This window comes from Pristiophorus japonicus, chromosome 20 (genome assembly GCF_044704955.1).
Source record: "Pristiophorus japonicus isolate sPriJap1 chromosome 20, sPriJap1.hap1, whole genome shotgun sequence".
Classification (NCBI taxonomy): domain Eukaryota; kingdom Metazoa; phylum Chordata; class Chondrichthyes; family Pristiophoridae; genus Pristiophorus; species Pristiophorus japonicus.
Genome location: NC_091996.1, coordinates 24,226,093 through 24,245,056, shown reverse-complemented (window position 1 = coordinate 24,245,056; position 18,964 = coordinate 24,226,093). Strand labels below are relative to the sequence as shown.

Below are 18,964 nucleotides of genomic sequence, written 5' to 3'. Positions count from 1 at the left end.
CCATGGCAGCAGCCTGGCAGGGAAGCGGCGCGCTGGGCCGCAAGATGGCGGCACGGACCCCGTGGAATCTTCAACCCAAGGTCAGTCAGCCATGAGACAAAATGGCGACAGGCACCTCCCTGTTAATTTTCGCCCCGCGAGCAGAGTGCAGCCCGGCTTGCGACCCGCGAAGCTGGGCGCGAACATTGCCTACGGTGGGGGTGGGCAGCCTCACGGGGGTGCTACGGAATTTCCACTCCGCGACATCATCAGCACCGGCGTAATGGCCCGGGATACTACCGGCAGGAGCGGGGCACTGCTGGTTTATGCGCCTCTGCTAATTCCCAGAGAATTTTGCAGGAGGCGCCCTGGGCGAGGAATTGTTTGCACCCGGTTGCCTCCCCCCCGGGGCTCTAACAGGCGACGCAAACAAAGTGACTTTCTCCCCCCCGCCCCCCCAGTTTCTAAAATCATGAAGGCAATAAGTCGTGCAGCGTGCACATGAAGATTGCTGAATCAGGAGAGGAGAGCAAAGGCTCTGACTCGAAGCTAAGGAAATCTGAAGTTAATTGGAATTTAAGGAATAGCTACTTAATCGTTACCATTAACAATGCACGTAATAGACTGCGAACCAGCCCGGTGAATACAGGCTGGGTTCAAACATTTGATTGTGCTTTCAATTTGACATTTTATGTCAAGGTAGTTCAATTATTTTAAATGGCAGCCACTAATTGTAATCCCTCCCTTCTCGTCTTGTGTTACTGGATTAGTGATCCAGAGGCCTGGATTTATGATCGAGACAAGAGTTCAAATTCCACCACGGCAGCTGGGAAATTTAAATTCAGTTATAAATAAATCTGTAATTAAAAAGCTAGTACTAGTAATGGTGACCATGTAACTGACGGATTGTCGTAAAAGCCCAGCTTGGTTCGCTAATGTCCTTTTAGGGAAGGAAATCTGCCGTCCTTACCCGGTCTGACCTATATGTGACTCCAGACCCACAGCAATGTGGTTGACCCTCTGAAATGGCCGAGCAAGCCATTCAGGAAAAAAAAGATAAAAAGACTTGCATTTATATAGCTCCTTTCACGACCACCGGACGTCTCAAAGCGCTTTACAACCAATAAAGTACTTTTGAAGTGTAGTCACTGTTGTAATGTGGGACCGCGGCAGCCAATTTGCCCACAGCAGGCTCCCATAAACAGCAATGTGATAATGACCCGATGATCTGTTTTTGTTATGTTGATTTAGAGGTAAATATTGGCCAGGACACCGGGGGTAACTTCCCTTCCCATTCTCCGAAATAGTGCCATGGGATTTTTTACATCCACCTGAGAGAGCAGACGGGGCTCAGTTTAACGTCTCATCTGAAAGACGGCATCTCTGACAGTGCAGCACTCCCTCAGCACTGCACTGGAGTGTCAGCCTAGATTTATGTGCTCAAGTCCCTGGAGTTGGACTTAAACCCACAACCTTCTGACTCAGAGGCGAGTGTGCTGCCCACTGAGCCACAAGTTGTCAAGCAAGTGATTTGCCACCACCTCGAGAGCAATTAGGAATGGGCAATAAATGCTGGTCTTGACAGTGATGCCCACATCCCGCGAATAAAAAGAAAACTAATTCAATATGCTGCTGTGATGTTATCATGGAAAAGGGAGTTTGGTCAATGTGAGAAATGACTTCTGGCAAACTGTAATGAAAGAAAGACATGTCAATTGTGCCGACCTCACAGTGACCCGCGTGTTGGTTGCATGAAAAGAAATGACCCTCCTCGACCCTCACATGATCAAGCCAGTGCATCATGCTCCCCAGGCCAAGGTACTGCTATAATGCCAATGTTGAATGATTTGGGGCGAGCCAGGAGTCCATTTGCAACAACACTGTTAACTTCAAGGGTGTGCACTTTGAAGGAAGATTGGATAACATTCCTGAACTGCTTTTATTGTTTGTGATGGAACCTGAGCCTCAGGATGCAAGAAAGCACTTGCATTTATATAGCAATCTTCATACCCAGAATATTTCAAGTACTTAATAGCCAATTATTTTTGAAGTGCAGTCACTGTTGATTTGTTGGCAAACCAAGTGGCCAATTTGCACACGGCAATGTTCTATCAACAGCAATGAGATGAACGGTGACATTGGGTTGAGTGTTGGCCAGGGCACCAGGAAATCTTTTTGAAAAGTGCTATATTTTCATTTAATTAAGCAGGCAGACAGATTGCCGATTTAACATCTCATCTGAAAGACTAAAGATTAGAACACCACCTTCTAATTTACTCTTTCATAGCCATCCTTCATTATAAGAAGAAAAGAATGAGGAGCAGGAGTCGGCCATTCGGCCCTTTGAGCCTGCTCCGCCATTCAATGAGATCCTGGCTGATCTTCTATCTCAACACTTGCCTGCACTATCCCCATATCCAGTGATTCCCCTAATATCCAAAAATCTGTCGATCTCTGTCTTGAATATACACAAAGACTGAGCCACTACAGCCCTCTGGGGGAGAGAATTCCAAAGATTCACCACCCTCTGAGTGAAGAAGTTTCCCCTCATCTCAGTCCTAAATGGCCGACCCCTTATTTTGAGACTGTGACCTCTGATTCTAGACTCCTCAGCCAAGGGAAACATCCTCCCTGCATTTACCCTGTCAAGCCTTGTAAGAATTTTATATGTTTCAATGAGATTGTTATGTCTAGAATAACTCCACGAGGCTGTGTTGTAAAATTAAACCATTGTGACCTTGGTCTGTTTAATGTAACTCCAAATTGAGGCAGCAAAGTGGTGGCCTGCCTTTTATACCTGCTTGCACCAGGGTATACACAGGTGACGCATAGGTCTCCCACAGGTGTGCTCTCTGGTGGCAAGTCTTACAAACAGGTGAGGTTCACATACATAACAGAGATCATCTCTCATTCTTCTAAACTCTGGAGAATATAGGTCTGGTCTACTCAATCTCTCTTCATAGGACAATCCCCCATCCCAGGAATCAGTCTGGTAAACCTTTGTTGCACTCTCTCTATGGCAAGTATATCCTTCCTTGGGTAAGGAGACCAAAACTGTACACAGTACTCCAGGTGTGGTCTCACCAGGACCCTATATAATTGCAGTAAGACATCTTTACTCTTGTACTCTCATCCTCTTGGAATAAAGGCCAACATACCATTTGCTTTCTTAATTGCTTGCTGTACCTGCATGTTAACTTTCAGTGATTTGTGTACAAGGACACCAAGGTCCCTCTGAACACCAACATTTCCCAATCTCTCACCATTTTTTAAAAAACTTTGCTTTCTTATTTTTCCTACCAAAGTGGATAACTTCACATTTCTTCACATTATATTCCATTTGCCATGTTCTCGCCCATTATATGGTACTGATGGAACGGAGTGAAGCTACTAGGCTTGATAACTGTGTCAATGCAATTCTTAAGATAGTGGGTGCATTGAGCAAGGTGTTTTTGCCCAATGAAGAGGTCGAACTAAACGAATGACCTTGATTCTGAAAACTCCTATTGAGGTGCTGCCTTGTGTGTGGCTCCACAAATAGTGCAGTTCACCATGGCCAAACTAGGGCTGTTTGGCAGTAAGTGTGTTCTATTTATTACCACAGTTTGTGTCACCATGATTAGAATATATTAACTATCTCCTTTGCTACCAAAGTCTGATTTGACATGAATAAGTCATCAATCCCTGTGTAATCGAGCTCCCACATAAACATTCCCCTTGACAACGTGCTTTTGTTATGGCAGACAGACATCTAAATTTGGTTTAGATTTAGTAAGATACATACTGTAAGTATCTGGCCATATATAATTGCAACATAAATATACTGAGACGTTACTTGATTTAAGGAATTTTTTTTTAAACTAAAGAAGGCACCAGATTCCAACTCCGCTCGATATTTGACAAAGAAAGAAAGACTTGCATTTATATAGCGCCTTTCATGACCATCGGATGTCTCGAAGCTCTTTACAGCCAATTAAGTACTTTTGGAGTGTAGTCACTGTTGTAATGCAGAAAACGTGGCAGCCAATTTGCGCACAGCAAGCTCCCATAAACAGCAATGTGATAATGACCAGATAATCTGTTTTAGTGATGTTGACCGAGGGATAAATATTGGCCAGAACACCAGGGATAACTCCCCTGCTCTTCTTTGAAATAGTGCCATGGGACCTTTTACGTCCACCTGAGAGAGCAGATGGGGCCTCGGTTTAACGTCTCATCCGAAAGACGGCACCTCCGACAATGCAGCACTCCCTCAGATATTTTTGTGCTCAAGTCACTGGAGTGGGGCTTGAACCCACAACCTTCTGACTCAGAGGTGAGTGTGCTACCCACTGAGCCACAGCTGGCACTCCACGAAGATAACATTCCACTGAGAGGCTGGACATTAGCAGGTGACAGTCTTCAGAACGCAGTTGTGAAGCTTGCTGAATATTTGCGAAGGTGAAGGGAAGGGTTGCAAGTAACCTGAAGACATCCTGATCAAATCAGCTGCCCCGATGCTTATAGCTTTGCCAGGACCACTAATGCCCAAGGGGCCCTGCTCTGTTTGGGTGAGGCCTACTCTGCCTGGTGGTACTCCCCTAGTCTTGCTCCTCTCCCTGGCATTACATGCTGTCTAGTCCTGCAGAAAGAGAGGGCAAGAGTTATCGAGTGACTGTTGAGAAAAGGTAAAGGTGGGGCGTGTCCATGTCGTGCTTCTGCTGGAAGCTGGAGAAGAAACGAGATGGATTGAAAATGGGGAAGTGTTGAATAAAGCCAAGTGTGAAGTTAGGAAGCAATTGTGAGAGGAGGTAGGAGTTGCTGGTTGTACGAGTGCTGAGTTGTGAGGAGAATGCTGTTAGTGTGTGGTGTGAAGAGGGGAGTGTTTTTTTGGAATGACAAGGAGAGATGTGCCCGTTTGCTTGAATGCTGAAGGGTGTAATATTGGGGAGGGAATCGTCAATACTGGTAGTGGAGGGGGTGAAAGAAATGTTGGCGAGTGTTGTTGAGCGAGATGGAGCGCTGAAGATCTGCACTCACCCTTGCTGCTCTTGTGAGCTCATTGAACCTCTTCCTATACCGAAGCCAGATTTTGGGGGCGATGCTCCATAGCCAACTGGATTGTAGCTCTAGGGATAATCCTGCGGGTGTGGGGAAATATTAGTTCCCTCTTTGCTCTGACCAACTCTGCCAGAATCTCAAGGGAAATTGTGTCAGCCATGATTCAGTGACTTGCACTCTCGCCTCTGAGTCAGTAGGCTGTGTGTTCAAGTCCCACTCCAGAGACTTGGAATCATAGAAAGATTGCGACACAGAAGGAGGCCACTCGGCCCATCGTGGCTGTCCATGAACTCAAAAATCCAGCCTGCCACTCCAGTGCAGTGCTGAGGGAGTGCTGCACAGTCAGAGGTGCCGTCTTTGGGATGTGACGTTAAACCAAGGTCCCGTCTTCCCTCTTAGATGGACATAAAAGATCTCGTGGCACTATTTCGAAGAAGAGCAGGGGAGTTCTGCCCGGTGTCCTAGCCAATATTTATCCCTCAATCAACATCACTAAAACAGATGATCTGATCATTATCACATTGCTGTTTGTGGGAGCTTGCTGTGCCCAAATTGGCTGCTGCATTTCCCATATTACAACAATGTCTACACTTCAAAAAGTCACTCATTGGCTGTAAAGCACTTTTGGACATCCAGTGGTCGTGAAAGGCGTTATATAAATGCAAGTCTTTCTTTATATCCGAAAACCTGGGGGCGGCCCTCCAACTCATTTTCTGGTAGCTGAATTCTGTCCTACATGGCTGCTGTGAAATCTCAAAGCAGCGAAATGCAACCTCGCTTTAAGAGGGACATTCATGCTTTAAATGGGGATCGGGCAGCCTACTGGAAATTGCATTGCGAAAATAGGGGAACTGGTCCGATCCTGACGTGATGGAGCGGCCAGCCTGCCAGTGATATTAAAATAAAGCTCGGGAGTTAAAATCCCCCGGGTCTCATACTGGTGACATCATAGCAGCGAGCCGCATCCCCCACCCTTCCGATTCACGCCCTGAATTAGAATCAGGGCTTATATCTTGTAATAATCTTGTCATCTTTATTTAAGTAACGATATACTTGCATTGGAGGCAGTTCAGAGAAGGTTCATGAGAGTTGATTCCGGAAATGAAAGGGTTAACGTATGAAGAAAGATTGAGCAGGTTGGGCCTATATTCATTGGAGTTCAGAAGAATGAGAGGTGATCTTGTGGGAACATATAGGATTCTGAGGGAGCTTGACAGGGTAGATGCAAAGAGGATGTGTCCACTCGTGGGGGAATCTAGAACAAGGGAGCATAGTCTAAGAATAAGGGTTCGCCCATTTAGAACTGAGATGAGGAGGAATTTCTTCTCTGAGGGTCGTGAATCTTTAGAATTCTCTACCCCAGAGAGCTGTGGAGGCTGGGCCATTGAATATATTTAAGGTGGAGATAGACAGATTTTTGAATGATAAGGAAGTCGAGGGTTATGGGGAGCGGGCGGGGAAGTGGAGCTGAGCCTAAGATCAGATCAGCCATGATCTTATGGAATGGCGGAGCAGGCTCGAGAGGCCAAATGGCCTACTCCTGCTCCTATTTCTGATCTTATAATGGCGTTTCTTCCTGTGTTAAGTCTGGCTCAGCTTACACTTGCTGAGACGTTTAGCCCCCAGTAGAAAAGATTTGATATAACTTCAAAGCACAAACTCGAAAGTTGACCATTCTGTGCCAGCATAACGGCGGTTTGCGAATTGCACCCAAACATTTGCCTTTGTGTTTGATGAGAGCCAGTGGCCGGAAGAGAGTAACTCCCAAAACCATTCGAAAATAAATATGCACCTCTTATTATGAACATCGTTCTCAGCAATTTATTTTCTTTCATTCATGGTGCGTTTCAACTGGCAAGAGTGAGAGACATATGTGGTCTCCTCTTTTTACGTCTTTGGTGCTGGAGTGGATTATATGCCTGTCTTTCCTGAGAAGCTATTTATTGGATTTTATGGCAGCCTAATAAAATGTCAGATTGTCAGACATGTGTCTGACTGTGTTTGGTTTTTTTTTGAACATCTTCTCCTCATTCATATTACACAGTGCCTTTTGCAAATATCTCTGTATATTTCCTGTTTCACATTCTTTCTGCTAGAATCACCCTGATCACCAAACAACTAACCAGGTCTCCCTTATTTGAATAACTTTGCAGTATGCAACTGATTTTAGCCACATTTATTGGAGATTGCAAAGAATCATCTTTCTTTTGCTCTCTCGACTCCGCTCTGGGGTACAGTTTCATTGGCTCCAGTCTCTCTCCAGCACTTATTAATTTGTGTACGTTGATATTGAGTGTTGGGACGATCACAGCCAGACCTATCCAACGGTGGAGAACTTCATATTTGAGCCAGATGCCGCCCACCTGCACAGACTTTGAAGTAGGAGTTTTATTCGTTCGTGGGATGTGGGCCAGCATTTGTTGCCCATCCCTAATTGCCCTTGAGAAGGTGGTGGTGAGTTGTCTTCTTGAACAACTGCAGTCCATGTGGTGAAGGCACTCCCAGTGCTGTTATGGAGGGAGTTGCAGGATTTTGACCAAACAATGATGAAGGAAGGGCCAGGATGATGCATAACTTGGAAGGGAACATACAGGTGATGGTGTTCCAATGCGACTGCTGCCCTTGTCCTTCTAGGTGGTAGAAGTCGTGGGTTTGGGAGGTGCTGACGAAGAGGCCTTGGCGAGTTGCTACAGTGCATCTTGTAGATGGTACACACTGCAGCCACTGTACATCGGTGGTGGGTGGATGGGGTGCCGCTCAAACGGGCTGCTTTGTCCTAGATGGTGCCGAGCTTCTTGAGTGTTGTTGGAGCTGCACTCATCCAGGCAAGTGGCGAGTATTCCATCACACTCCTGACTTGTGACTTGTGGAATGGCTTTGGGGAGTTGGGAGGTGAGACACTCATTGCAGAATACCCAGCCTCTGACATGCTCTTGCAGTATGATGATCACGAGTAGCAAACCGAGCCAATTTTTTACCCTTTCCTAACCTAGGGGTGTTGAGTTGTATTGGCATCATCATCATAGGTGGTACCTCGAACGAGGATGACTTGCTTCCACATGAGATCACAGATGTTTCAATAGAGGACCCGATATTTCAGTCCTGACTTCCAGTTGAATTGGGTGGAAGGTGCCTGTGCGTGGATTTTTTTTAACGTGCACATCAGCCACCACACGGGCTTGACAGAGCTCGGCCTTTATCCAGTGGCAAGGATTACCCAGGACGACTGGAGACCTGCTCTGCTGCATGGACCGAGTGCGTACACACACATCGCAGTGTGGGCTGGCCGGTGCTGCCCCTGGGCCCTCGGCTCTTCTGGGCCCCGTACCCTCATTCACCGCACCCCCGCCACGATCTCTCGCCGCTCCTCCGCCACAAATACACTCGCCGCACCTTCACCACGATCTCTCGCCGCTCCTCTGCCACACCTTGTTGAGCCCCCTCACTAAGCTAACGAGATGTGTTGTAACACTTCGATCATTCCCTCTCTATAAATCCTTCAGAGACCAGGATCCAACCTGGAACCTTGGACTGTATAGTTCAGCTATTCATTAGATTAACACTCTCGACTATAGGGGTAGCAAAACATTTTAAAATTCCACAGTGCGTAACGTGACGGGCAAGAAGTGTATTTTTTTTTTGAGGAAAAAAATCCTTTAAAATTTGTTTTGATTTGCTCAGTGTTCAACTATTCAGTATGTGATCTCCAGTGCTAGCAAGTGCTTTGTAAACAGGTTCAGTTTATTCAGGCGGAAGAACTATTGAGCGGGAGGGAGTCAGGCAGGTTGTTTAATCACTGCTGTTTGGACATTCACCGTCATCCTGTTGAGATTAATGGGGGAAAAAAGTAAAAATTTGGCTCTGGAACAACTGAGGTGGATTTCATTTTTGTCAGGTGGTTTTGAAATGCTAGGACATTGAATGATTTGGCTCCTTTAATCAGCTCTTTATGATATATATTAATGATCTGCACTTGGGTATAAGGGCATCATTTCAAAGTTTGCAGGTGATATGGAACTCAGAAATGTAGTAAACAGTGAGGTGATAGTAACAGACTGCAGGAGGACATGGACAAACTGGTGAAATGGGCAGGCACATGGCAGATGAAATTTAATGCAGAGAAGTGTGAAGTGATTCAATTTTGGTAGGAAAAATGAGGAGAGGCAATATGAACTTATTGATAAGCTCATAATAAAGGATGAAACTGAGTACTGTGTACAATGAGCAAGTGTGACCTTAGCTCCTTTAATGCGACTCCAGAGTGCAGGTACCTCGTGGGTGGCCTCCTTATATACTGTGCTCCCAAGGGATGCTGGGATCCCTTGGGACTCCAACAGGTAGGCCCTCTGGTGGTGGTGTGATACAGGTTACAAGGGGTTAAACACATAACAAAGTTAATGGTACAATTTTAAATGGGATGCAGGAATAGAGAGACCTGGGGTGTTTGTACATAAAGCTTTGAAGGTGGCAGGATAAGTTGAGAAGGCTGTTTAAAAAGAAGATGGGGTCACTGGTTTTATTGATAGAGGAATAGAGTACAAAAGCATGGAAGTTATGCTGAACCTTTATAAAGCACTATTTCACCCTCAGCTGGAGTACTGTGTTCAATTCTGGGCGCCACACTTTAGGAAGGATGTCAAGAAAAGGTGCAGAAGAGATGAAATAGAATCGTACCAGGGATGAGGGACTTCAGTTATGTGGAAAGACTGGAGAGGCTGGTGTAAGATTTCTGAATCACTCTGGGCTTATATTTGACAGTGAGACGATTTGTTCAAAACAATTAGAAGGGTTTATTAAAAACATACACACATGCACATTAGCAGCAGTGATCAGTTATCTTACAAAGACACACACATGCACATTACCAACAGTTGTCAATTATGTTATAACAGAGCTACAATGAGGTTATAATAACGAGTAATATACGTTACGTCCCTTTGGCTGGCTGGTTTGTGTACACGGCTTGAGCTGGTCTTCAGGGATGTCTCGTGCCGTATGTCCAAGAGAGAGAAGAGAAGAGAGAAAAGTTCCTGGCTTGCATTTTTTATATTCCTCAAGGCCATTGTCCTCAGAAAGCCTCCCGATTGGATCTTGGCTCCAGAGCAGCTCCTTATTGGCTCTCCTCACACGTGGTTGTCTGGTCTGGCTCAGCCATCTCTGATTAGTTTAAATGGCTTTTCAATACACAAAACCCATGCGGCAACTCTGGGGGCTTTCATTTTGTTTTTTTACAAAACTTTGCCCATGCTGGCAATCTGTGGGCTTCCAATTTTATCACAACACAAACAGGCCTTTCCGTTAATCTATACTTTTAACATTTATACATACACCTAATCAATTTTAATCATTAATAAACACTTTTATTCTTACACTGGGGTTGTTTTCCTTAGAGCTGAGAAGGAGATTTGCTAGAGGTGTTCAAAATCATGAATGGTTTTGATAGAGGAAACCAGGAGAAACTGTTTCCAGTGGCAGAAGGGTTGATAACCAGAGGGCACAGATTTAAGGTGATTGGCAAAAGAACCAGAAGCAACATAAGGAAACATTTTTGTTACGCAGCGAGTTGTTGTGATCTGGAATCCACTGCCTGAAAGGGTGTGGAAGCAGATTCAAAAGTAACATTCAAAAGAGAATTGGATAAATACTTGGAGAGAAAAATTATAGGACTATGGGGAAAGGGCGGGGGAGTGGGAGTCACTGAATAGCCGTACCAAAGAGCCAGCACAGGCATGCAGGGCCAAATGGCCGCCTCCTGTGCCGTATCATTCTACGATTCTATGTTACTGTGAGCAATCAATAAAAGACTGCCCCTCCCCATGCAGCACCATTATTTTTGGCTTCAATTTTATATTGTCTGAATTTCAGTTAGCCTGAAACTTCAGCTTAATACATCTGAGTGATTTCTTTCAGCCTCTCTTAGTTTATTGGCAAATGCTTCTGATGAACATGAGCTGAAGAGAGAAAACAAGTAAAGCCGTGCCCTTTCCCATCCAATAGAATCAGTGAATTTGAGCCCATCATCTTGTAAAAGCACAGAATGAGCATCCCTGGCCACTTGCTGTGAAAATGCACCATCTGAGGTCGTAATAGTGTAAAAAATTATGAGGGGCCCAGATAGAGTGGATAGGAAGGACCTATTTCCCTTAGCAGAGGAGTCAATAACCAGGGGGCATTGATTTAAAGTAATTGATCGAAGGTTTAGAGGGATTTGAGGAGAATTTTTTTCACCCAGAGGGTGGTGGGGGTCTGGAACTTGCTGCCTGAAAGGGTGGTAGAGGCAGAAACCCATAACATTTAAAAAGGACCTGGATGTGCACTTGAAGTGCCGTAACCTACAGGGCTACGGACCAAGAGCTGGAAAATAGGTTTAGGCTGGATAGCTCTTTGTCGGCCGGCGCGGACATGATGAGCTGAATGGCCTCCTTCCATGCTGTAAATTTCGAAGATTCTATGATGTGCCATGGAGATCAGAAGGTCCCAAGGTGGGCCTGCAATCCCCACTGAGCAGGCTGCCCTATTCAGAGCAGTAAGATAGTCAGGCGTGGCCTGTACATCAGCTAGTTACAATAGGCAGCCAATGGGCTTCTGTTTTTCGTCTGTCATTCATTGCATTGTATCTGTTCGAGCAATGCAAATCCCCACTGCGACGCTCGATGGATGGACGGACAATGTGAGCCACTGATCCAGTGCTGACTTCTCCATTATTTCTTGTCGCAGTTCTTGTGCAACAGTTGTGTTCTTGATTATTGATGCAGTGTTAAAGTAATAAACAGAACAAGGGACAAGCCGCAGGGAGTAGCATACCATGGTAATTAGCTTTGCAGTGCGCGCCAGGCTTATTTGTCTTGTGCTGTCAAATTCTAGTCAACCCGAACAATATATATGACCAGCAAGAGGGTTAACTGGCTCAATGTAACGTTACACAAAATACTGCCAACTATTACCATTTTTCCGACCTCTCTGCTGTATTTTAATTGGCCCACGAACAGAGCAAATGTCATTTGGTTCCTCACTTGAATCGATAATTTGCTAAAATATTTTTTTTTTCCATTTTTCAAGTCAGTTATCTTTCTGTGAAACACATAGCTCTATAGAAAGTCAGTTGGTCAGAGAAGTCTCATTCTTTCATGTGACTGATTTTGTTTCCGCTTTCTGAAGTATTTAACCAGACTTTGTACAGATTATTGTATTTGGTTACGTATCCTGTAGCAACTCCTTTTCCATCTTAACCATACTTGCAAAGCTAGAGTTGAGTAGCAATTTCCTTGTGCTATTTGAAGTGTCTCCATTCAGTTAAGAGCTCAGAGCTCATGGACACTTGGTGTATCCATAAAGCGTTCCTGGAAAGTGTATTCCAGTCTGTTTTGTTTTAGTAGCTTCTGAATGTAAAACATTTCAAATAAGTCTTCTTGGAGTAGATCCATGAGACAGTGAGTTGCTGTTCACATTCAGGATCTTTGTAGGTTCTGTAGGTTTTCGGTCACGTGAAGCTACACTGATTTAAAGCTTACTCTGTCATTTTGCATATTTTTTCTAGAAATAAGTTTTGTTTGAAAGTTGGTATCTACTAGTGAATTAGATAGAATAGAAATGTACATTCATTGTTCCCTAATATTTAAAAATGGTACCAATAATTACCCAACTAAATAACCCGGGTGCAGCATATGGTTTGACCAATAAATCATCATAGGCAGTCCCTCGAAGCGAGGATGACTTGCTTCCACGCCAAAAAGGGATGAGTTCACAGGTACTTCAATGAAGGACCTAATATTCTCGATCCCGAACTAAATATTGAAGGGTGGCAGATGCCTGTGTGTGGATGTTTTAACGTGGGGTGACCGTTGAACACCAGCCATCACACGGGCCTGACAGAGCTAGGTCTTGGTCCATTGGCAAGGATTACCCAAGACGACTGGAGACCAGCTCTGCTGCATGGACCTAGTGCGCGCACATCGCAGTGTGGGCTGGCCCGTGCTGCCCCTGGGCCCTTGCCTCTTCTGGGCTCCAGTCTCGCGCCTCTCTTGGGCCCCGGTCACTTCCATCTACAAACTCTTGCCGCTCCCTCGCCCCTTCTGCTGTGCCTGCCCGCACTGCAATCAGCGACCTGGCTTCGCAGCCGTCGCCCTCCTGCAGTGGTATGCTGCCGCACACTGCTCCCTCCGATGGCCCCAGCCTGCTGATGGTCTTGCAGGCCGGGACTGTGCCGATTTCCAGGCCGGGCCGCTGCACGCTGCTCCCTCTAATGCAGTAAATACTGTGCTAATAAATACTGTACTGTAGTCAGGGCTTTAACCTATTCACCATCTGACTTGTCAATCGCAGTTTGATTTTAACAAATATAACATACTTATTAAGTGTCAGCTGTGGCTCAGTGGGTAGTACACTCGCCTCTGAGTCAGAAGGTGGTGAGTTCAAGAACCACTCCAGGGACTTGAGCACATGAATCCAGGCTGACACTCCAGTGCAGTGCTGAAGGGGTGCCGCACTGTTGGAGGTGCCGTCTTTCGGATGAGATGTTAAACCGAGGCCCCGTCTGCTCTCGCAGGTAGATGTAAAAAATCCCATGGCCACTATTTCGAAGAAGAGCAGGGGAGTTATCCCCGGTGCCCTGACCAATATTTATCCCTCAATCAACATAATGAAAAGAAAGATTATCTGGTCATTATCACATTGCTGTTTATGGGAGCTTGCTGTGCGCAAATTGGCTGCCGCCTTTCCGACATTACAACAGTGACTGCACTTCAATAAATACTTAATTGGCTGTAAAGCGCTTCGAGATGTCCGGTGGTCGTGAAAGGCGCTATATAAATGCAAATCTTTCTTTTATTTATCACCCACAGCAAAGAGGATTGCAGTCATGATAGTTCACTGATTTGCACAGAAGATTGGGTTCTGATCAAATCTTTCAATTGCAATATGGCTTTGGGACTTGCAGGGTACTTACTATCTGCCTGAAACGGTATATCTAAACATCACGACTACTGTCCTTGTGACCTGGTGGCCCTTCAAGCAGTCCCACCACCGGCATCCTGTAGAAAAGCGCAAAAAAAATTGGCAAAAGCCAACGACGACAACAACAACTTGTATTTATATAGCACCTTTAATGTAGTGAAACGTCCCAAGGTGCTTCACAGGAGTGTTGAGAGATTTAAAAATTTGACACAGAGCCACATAAGTAGAAATTAGCGCAGGTGTGGTATGTTTTAAGGAGCGTCTTAAAGGAGGAAAGAGAGGCAGAGAAGTTTAGGCAGGGTGTTCCAGAGCTTGGGGCCTCGGCAACAGAAGACATGGCCACCAATGGTGGAGCGATTATAATCAGGGATGCTCAAGAAGGCAGACTTAGCCATTAGCCATGAAGACATTGATATAGCTCCATATTGTGTAATGAGAGAGTATTAATTAGCAATCTCGTTGTGCGAGGCCCCTTGGGGAAGAGTGACCATAATATGGTGGAATTCTGCATTAGGATGGAGAATGAAACAGTTAATTCAGAGACCATGGTCCAGAACTTAAAGAAGGCTAACTTTGAAGGTATGAGGCGTGAATTGGCTAGGATTGATTGGCGAATGATACTTGAGGGGTTGACTGTCGATGGGCAATGGCAGACATTTAGAGACCGCATGGATGAACTACAACAATTGTACATTCCTGTCTGGCATAAAAATAAAAAAGGGGAAGTGGCTCAACCGTGGCTATCAAGGGAAATCAGAGATAGTATTAAAGCCAAGGAAGTGGCATACAAATTGGCCAGAAATAGCAGCGAACCCGGAGACTGGGAGAAATTTAGAACTCAGCAGAGGAGGACAAAGGGTTTGATTAGGGCAGGGAAAATGGAGTATGAGAAGAAGCTTGCAGGGAACATTAAGACGGATTGCAAAAGTTTCTACAGATATGTAAAGAGAAAAAGGTTAGTAAAGACAAATGTAGGTCCCCTGCAGTCAGAATCGGGGGAAGTCATAACGGGGAACAAAGAAATGGCAGACCAATTGAACAAGTACTTTGGTTCGGTATTCACTAAGGAGGACACTAACAACATTCTGGATATAAGAAGGGTCAGAGGGTCTAGTAAGGAGGAGGAACTGAGGGAAATCCTTATTAGTCGGGAAATTGTGTTGGGGAAATTGATGGGATTGAAGGCCGATAAATCTCCAGGGCCTGATGGACTGCATCCCAGAGTACTTAAGGAGGTGGCCTTGGAAATAGCGGATGCATTGACAGTCATTTTCCAACATTCCATTGACTCTGGATCAGTTCCTATCGAGTGGAGGGTAGCCAATGTAACTCCACTTTTTAAAAAAGGAGGGAGAGAGAAAACAGGGAATTATAGACCGGTCAGCCTGACATCGGTAGTGGGTAAGATGATGGAATCAATTATTAAGGGTGTCATAGCAGCGCATTTGGAAAGAGGTGACATGATAGGTCCAAGTCAGCATGGATTTGTGAAAGGGAAATCATGCTTGACAAATCTTCTGGAATTTTTTGAGGATGTTTCCAGTAGCGTGGACAAGGGAGAACCATTTGATGTGGTATATTTGGACTTTCAGAAGGCTTTCGACAAGGTTCCACACAAGAGATTAATGTGCAAAGTTAAAGCACATGGGATTGGGGGTAGTGTGCTGACATGGATTGAGAACTGGTTGTCAGACAGGAAGCAAAGAGTAGGAGTAAATGGGTACTTTTCAGAATGGCAGGCAGTGACTAGTGGGGTACCGCAAGGTTCTGTGCTGGGGCCCCAGCTGTTTACACTGTATATTAATGATTTAGACGAGGGAATTAAATGTAGTATCTCCAAATTTGTGGATGACACTAAGTTAGGTGGCAGTGTGAGCTGCGAGGAGGATGCTATGAGGCTGCAGAGCGACTTGGATAGGTTAGGTGAGTGGGCAAATGCATGGCAGATGAAGTATAATGTGGATAAATGTGAGGTTGTCCACTTTGGTGGTAAAAACAGAGAGACAGACGATTATCTGAATGGTGACAGATTAGGAAAAGGGGAGGCGCAACGAGACCTGGGTGTCATGGTGCATCAGTCATTGAAGGTTGGCATGCAGGTACAACAGGCGGTTCAGAAAGCAAATGGCATGTTGGCCTTCATAGCGAGGGGATTTGAGTACAGGGACAGGGAGGTGTTGCTACAGTTGTACAGGGCCTTGGTGAGGCCACACCTGGAGTATTGTGTACAGTTTTGGTCTCCTAACCTGAGGAAGGACATTCTTGTTATTGAGGGAGTGCAACGAAGGTTCACCAGACTGATTCCCGGGATGGCGGGACTGACCTATCAAGAAAGACTGGATCGACTGGGCTTGTATTCACTGGAGTTCAGAAGAATGAGAGGGGACCTTATAGAAACGTTTAAAATTCTGATGGGTTTAGACAGGTTAAATGCAGGAAGAATGTTCACAATGTTGGGGAAGTCCAGAACCAGGGGTCACAGTCTAAGGATAAGGGGTAAGCCATTTAGGACCGAGATGAGGAGAAACTTCTTCACCCAGAGAGTGGTGAACCTGTGGAATTCTCTACCACAGAAAGTTGTTGAGGCCAATTCACTAAATATATTCAAAAAGGTGTTAGATGCAGTCCTCACTACTAGGGGGATCAAGGGGTATGGCGAGAAAGCAGGAATGGGGTACTGAAGTTGCATGTTCAGCCATGAACTCATTGAATGGCGGTGCAGGCTAGAAGGGCCGAATGGCCTACTCCTGCACCGATTTTCTATGTTTCTAAACCTTTACGCCAATGTTGCAAGGGACTGTTTGGTAAAATAATAGCTCGGTGGTATATTAAAGAAATGCCAAATTCATGAAATGTCATTTAATGCTTTAAAAGTAGCACATTTTTTCCATTTCGGACAAATTAAACCCGCTCTTTGCTGGGTTTTGTTTAGTCTGCATTCTCTAAATCCAGAGCCGATAATCGGATATGCCAAACTTTATTTTTGGTTACAAGTATCCACACACATTGTATTATTTGCATCTAACATGATCAGGACAAAGGTGAACGATGGCTCTTCCTTACTAAATAATGAAAAGTTTGCAAACGCTTTATGGCTTAAGTGTCAGCTGTGGCTCAGTGAGTAGCACTCTCGCCGCTGAGTCAGAAGGTTGTGGGTTCAAATCCCACTCCAAGAACTTGAGCACATAAATCCAGCCTGACACTCCAGTGCAGTGCTGAGGAAGTGCTGCACTGTCGGAGGTACCGTCTTTCAGATGAGATGTTAAACCAAGGCCCCGTCTGCTCTCTCAGGTGGACATAAAAAATCCCATGGCACTATTTCGAACAAGAACAGGGGAGCTATCCCCGGTGTTCTGGTCAATATTTATCCCTCAATCAACATCACTAAAACAGTTTATCTGGTTATTATCACATTGCTGTTTGTGGGAGCTTGCAGTGCGCAAATTGGCTGCCACGCTTCCCACATTACAACAGTGACTACATTTCAAAAAGTAAAGTGCTTTGAGATTTCTGGTGGTAGTGAAAGGCGCTATATAAATGCAAGTCCTTTTAAAATGTTATTGCTACACTTTTCTACGTTTCTATGTTTTCTCAACCTGAGCAATTGCACCATGATGCCTAGTTATAGTTACACCATTAGGTTTGTAGATCCAGTGCCTGTACTGACATTGTTCTTCCATTTACAGTATTAATTGCATCAATTTTGGCATCTTTGCTATCCTGTAATGATAGTTTACTGCTGTGTTTTTATGGGAAGTGAATCAGTCAGTTGAAATGTTCTGTCAATTGACAGTGATTTCCTTCAAAGGTTACGGTCTAATAGCAACACTTCCATCTAGTAAAAGCTGCGTAATGATGGAATCCCTTTTACCCAGACAACATTTTGGTCGATGCCGCTAAATAATTTTTATTTCAAGCAGTGAATAAAAAACAGTTTAAAATATATCTATATTTGCTGTAGCTCGATGGCCACAACAACTTAGCATTGTTCTAGTTGCTGAGCTTGAACAGCCTAAAAAGCCATGCCAAAATAACTTGGCATATGCAAGAGAATTTTAAATAATATTTGGAACCATTTCTGAAGTATTGTTTTCGATCTTGAAGTATTTGTATCTTTTCATTGGCCACTTCCAAGTCATTATCCTTCAAGCCAAGGACAACCAGGGCACTAATAATATTTGCACTGTCATCCAGCTGAGCAAGGATAAGTAGTCCAGCTCTATGCTGGAGAAGACCCTGAGGCCTTTTCCACCATGTATCCCGGGCCAGCCCTGTGCAATCCTGTTGGAGAAAGGGTGCTGGCCAATACTGTACTCTGACTGTTCCACTCGTACAACCTACTTCAAATTCAGGGAGACGTACTCACCAGAGACACATTACAACTTCAGAGTCTTAGAATATTGACAATTGGTTGCCAAATTGACACCGGTTATGTACTTAACCTGGACATCGGCACCGAAGGACATTGAGAGAAGCAATTTGCCACCCGACTCTACATTAAAGCTAATAGAACGCTTGGTCAGAATTTTTGATCAGAAGTACGCAGTCGTTGCCCTGAAGGCTCCACTGATTAAAGCAGCAAGTACTCAGCTATATGGCTAGTTCAGATTAGGAAGGTTTGCGGTTGAATCCTGTGGTATGTGCTGAGTTTTTTGATCTCGGTTGGGCCACAGTAACTTTAGGTAAGAAGAAAAAAAGACGTACGTAAATGGCGTTTTTCCACATCGCTCGGAAATGCCTTTACAACACAGTGACTGTTGTTGATAGGGAGTGGAAAGTTAGCCAAGATTTCTGCTCTGGATAACTATCCAGCAACCCCTGCTGGAAGTGCAGGATATGGAGTACGGATAGGACCAGCCTCTGATGTGATGTCCTCACATGCATAATAATGGCGGCATGCGTGTGGTACCAAAGGGCAAGTGGTGCTGGTGGAGCTATAATCTTGCAAATCCCCTGGGAGGATAGACGCACCAATGTCAGTGTTCTCGATCAG

General features: G+C 44.9%; 1 protein-coding gene across 5 annotated transcripts in view; it reads left to right on the top strand.

The window, feature by feature from the left end:
• Nucleotides 1-18,964, top strand: part of LOC139232442 (ras-specific guanine nucleotide-releasing factor RalGPS1-like) — a 1,066,646-nt gene that overhangs the window by 735,386 nt on the left and 312,296 nt on the right. The gene's annotated exons all lie outside the window — the stretch shown is intronic.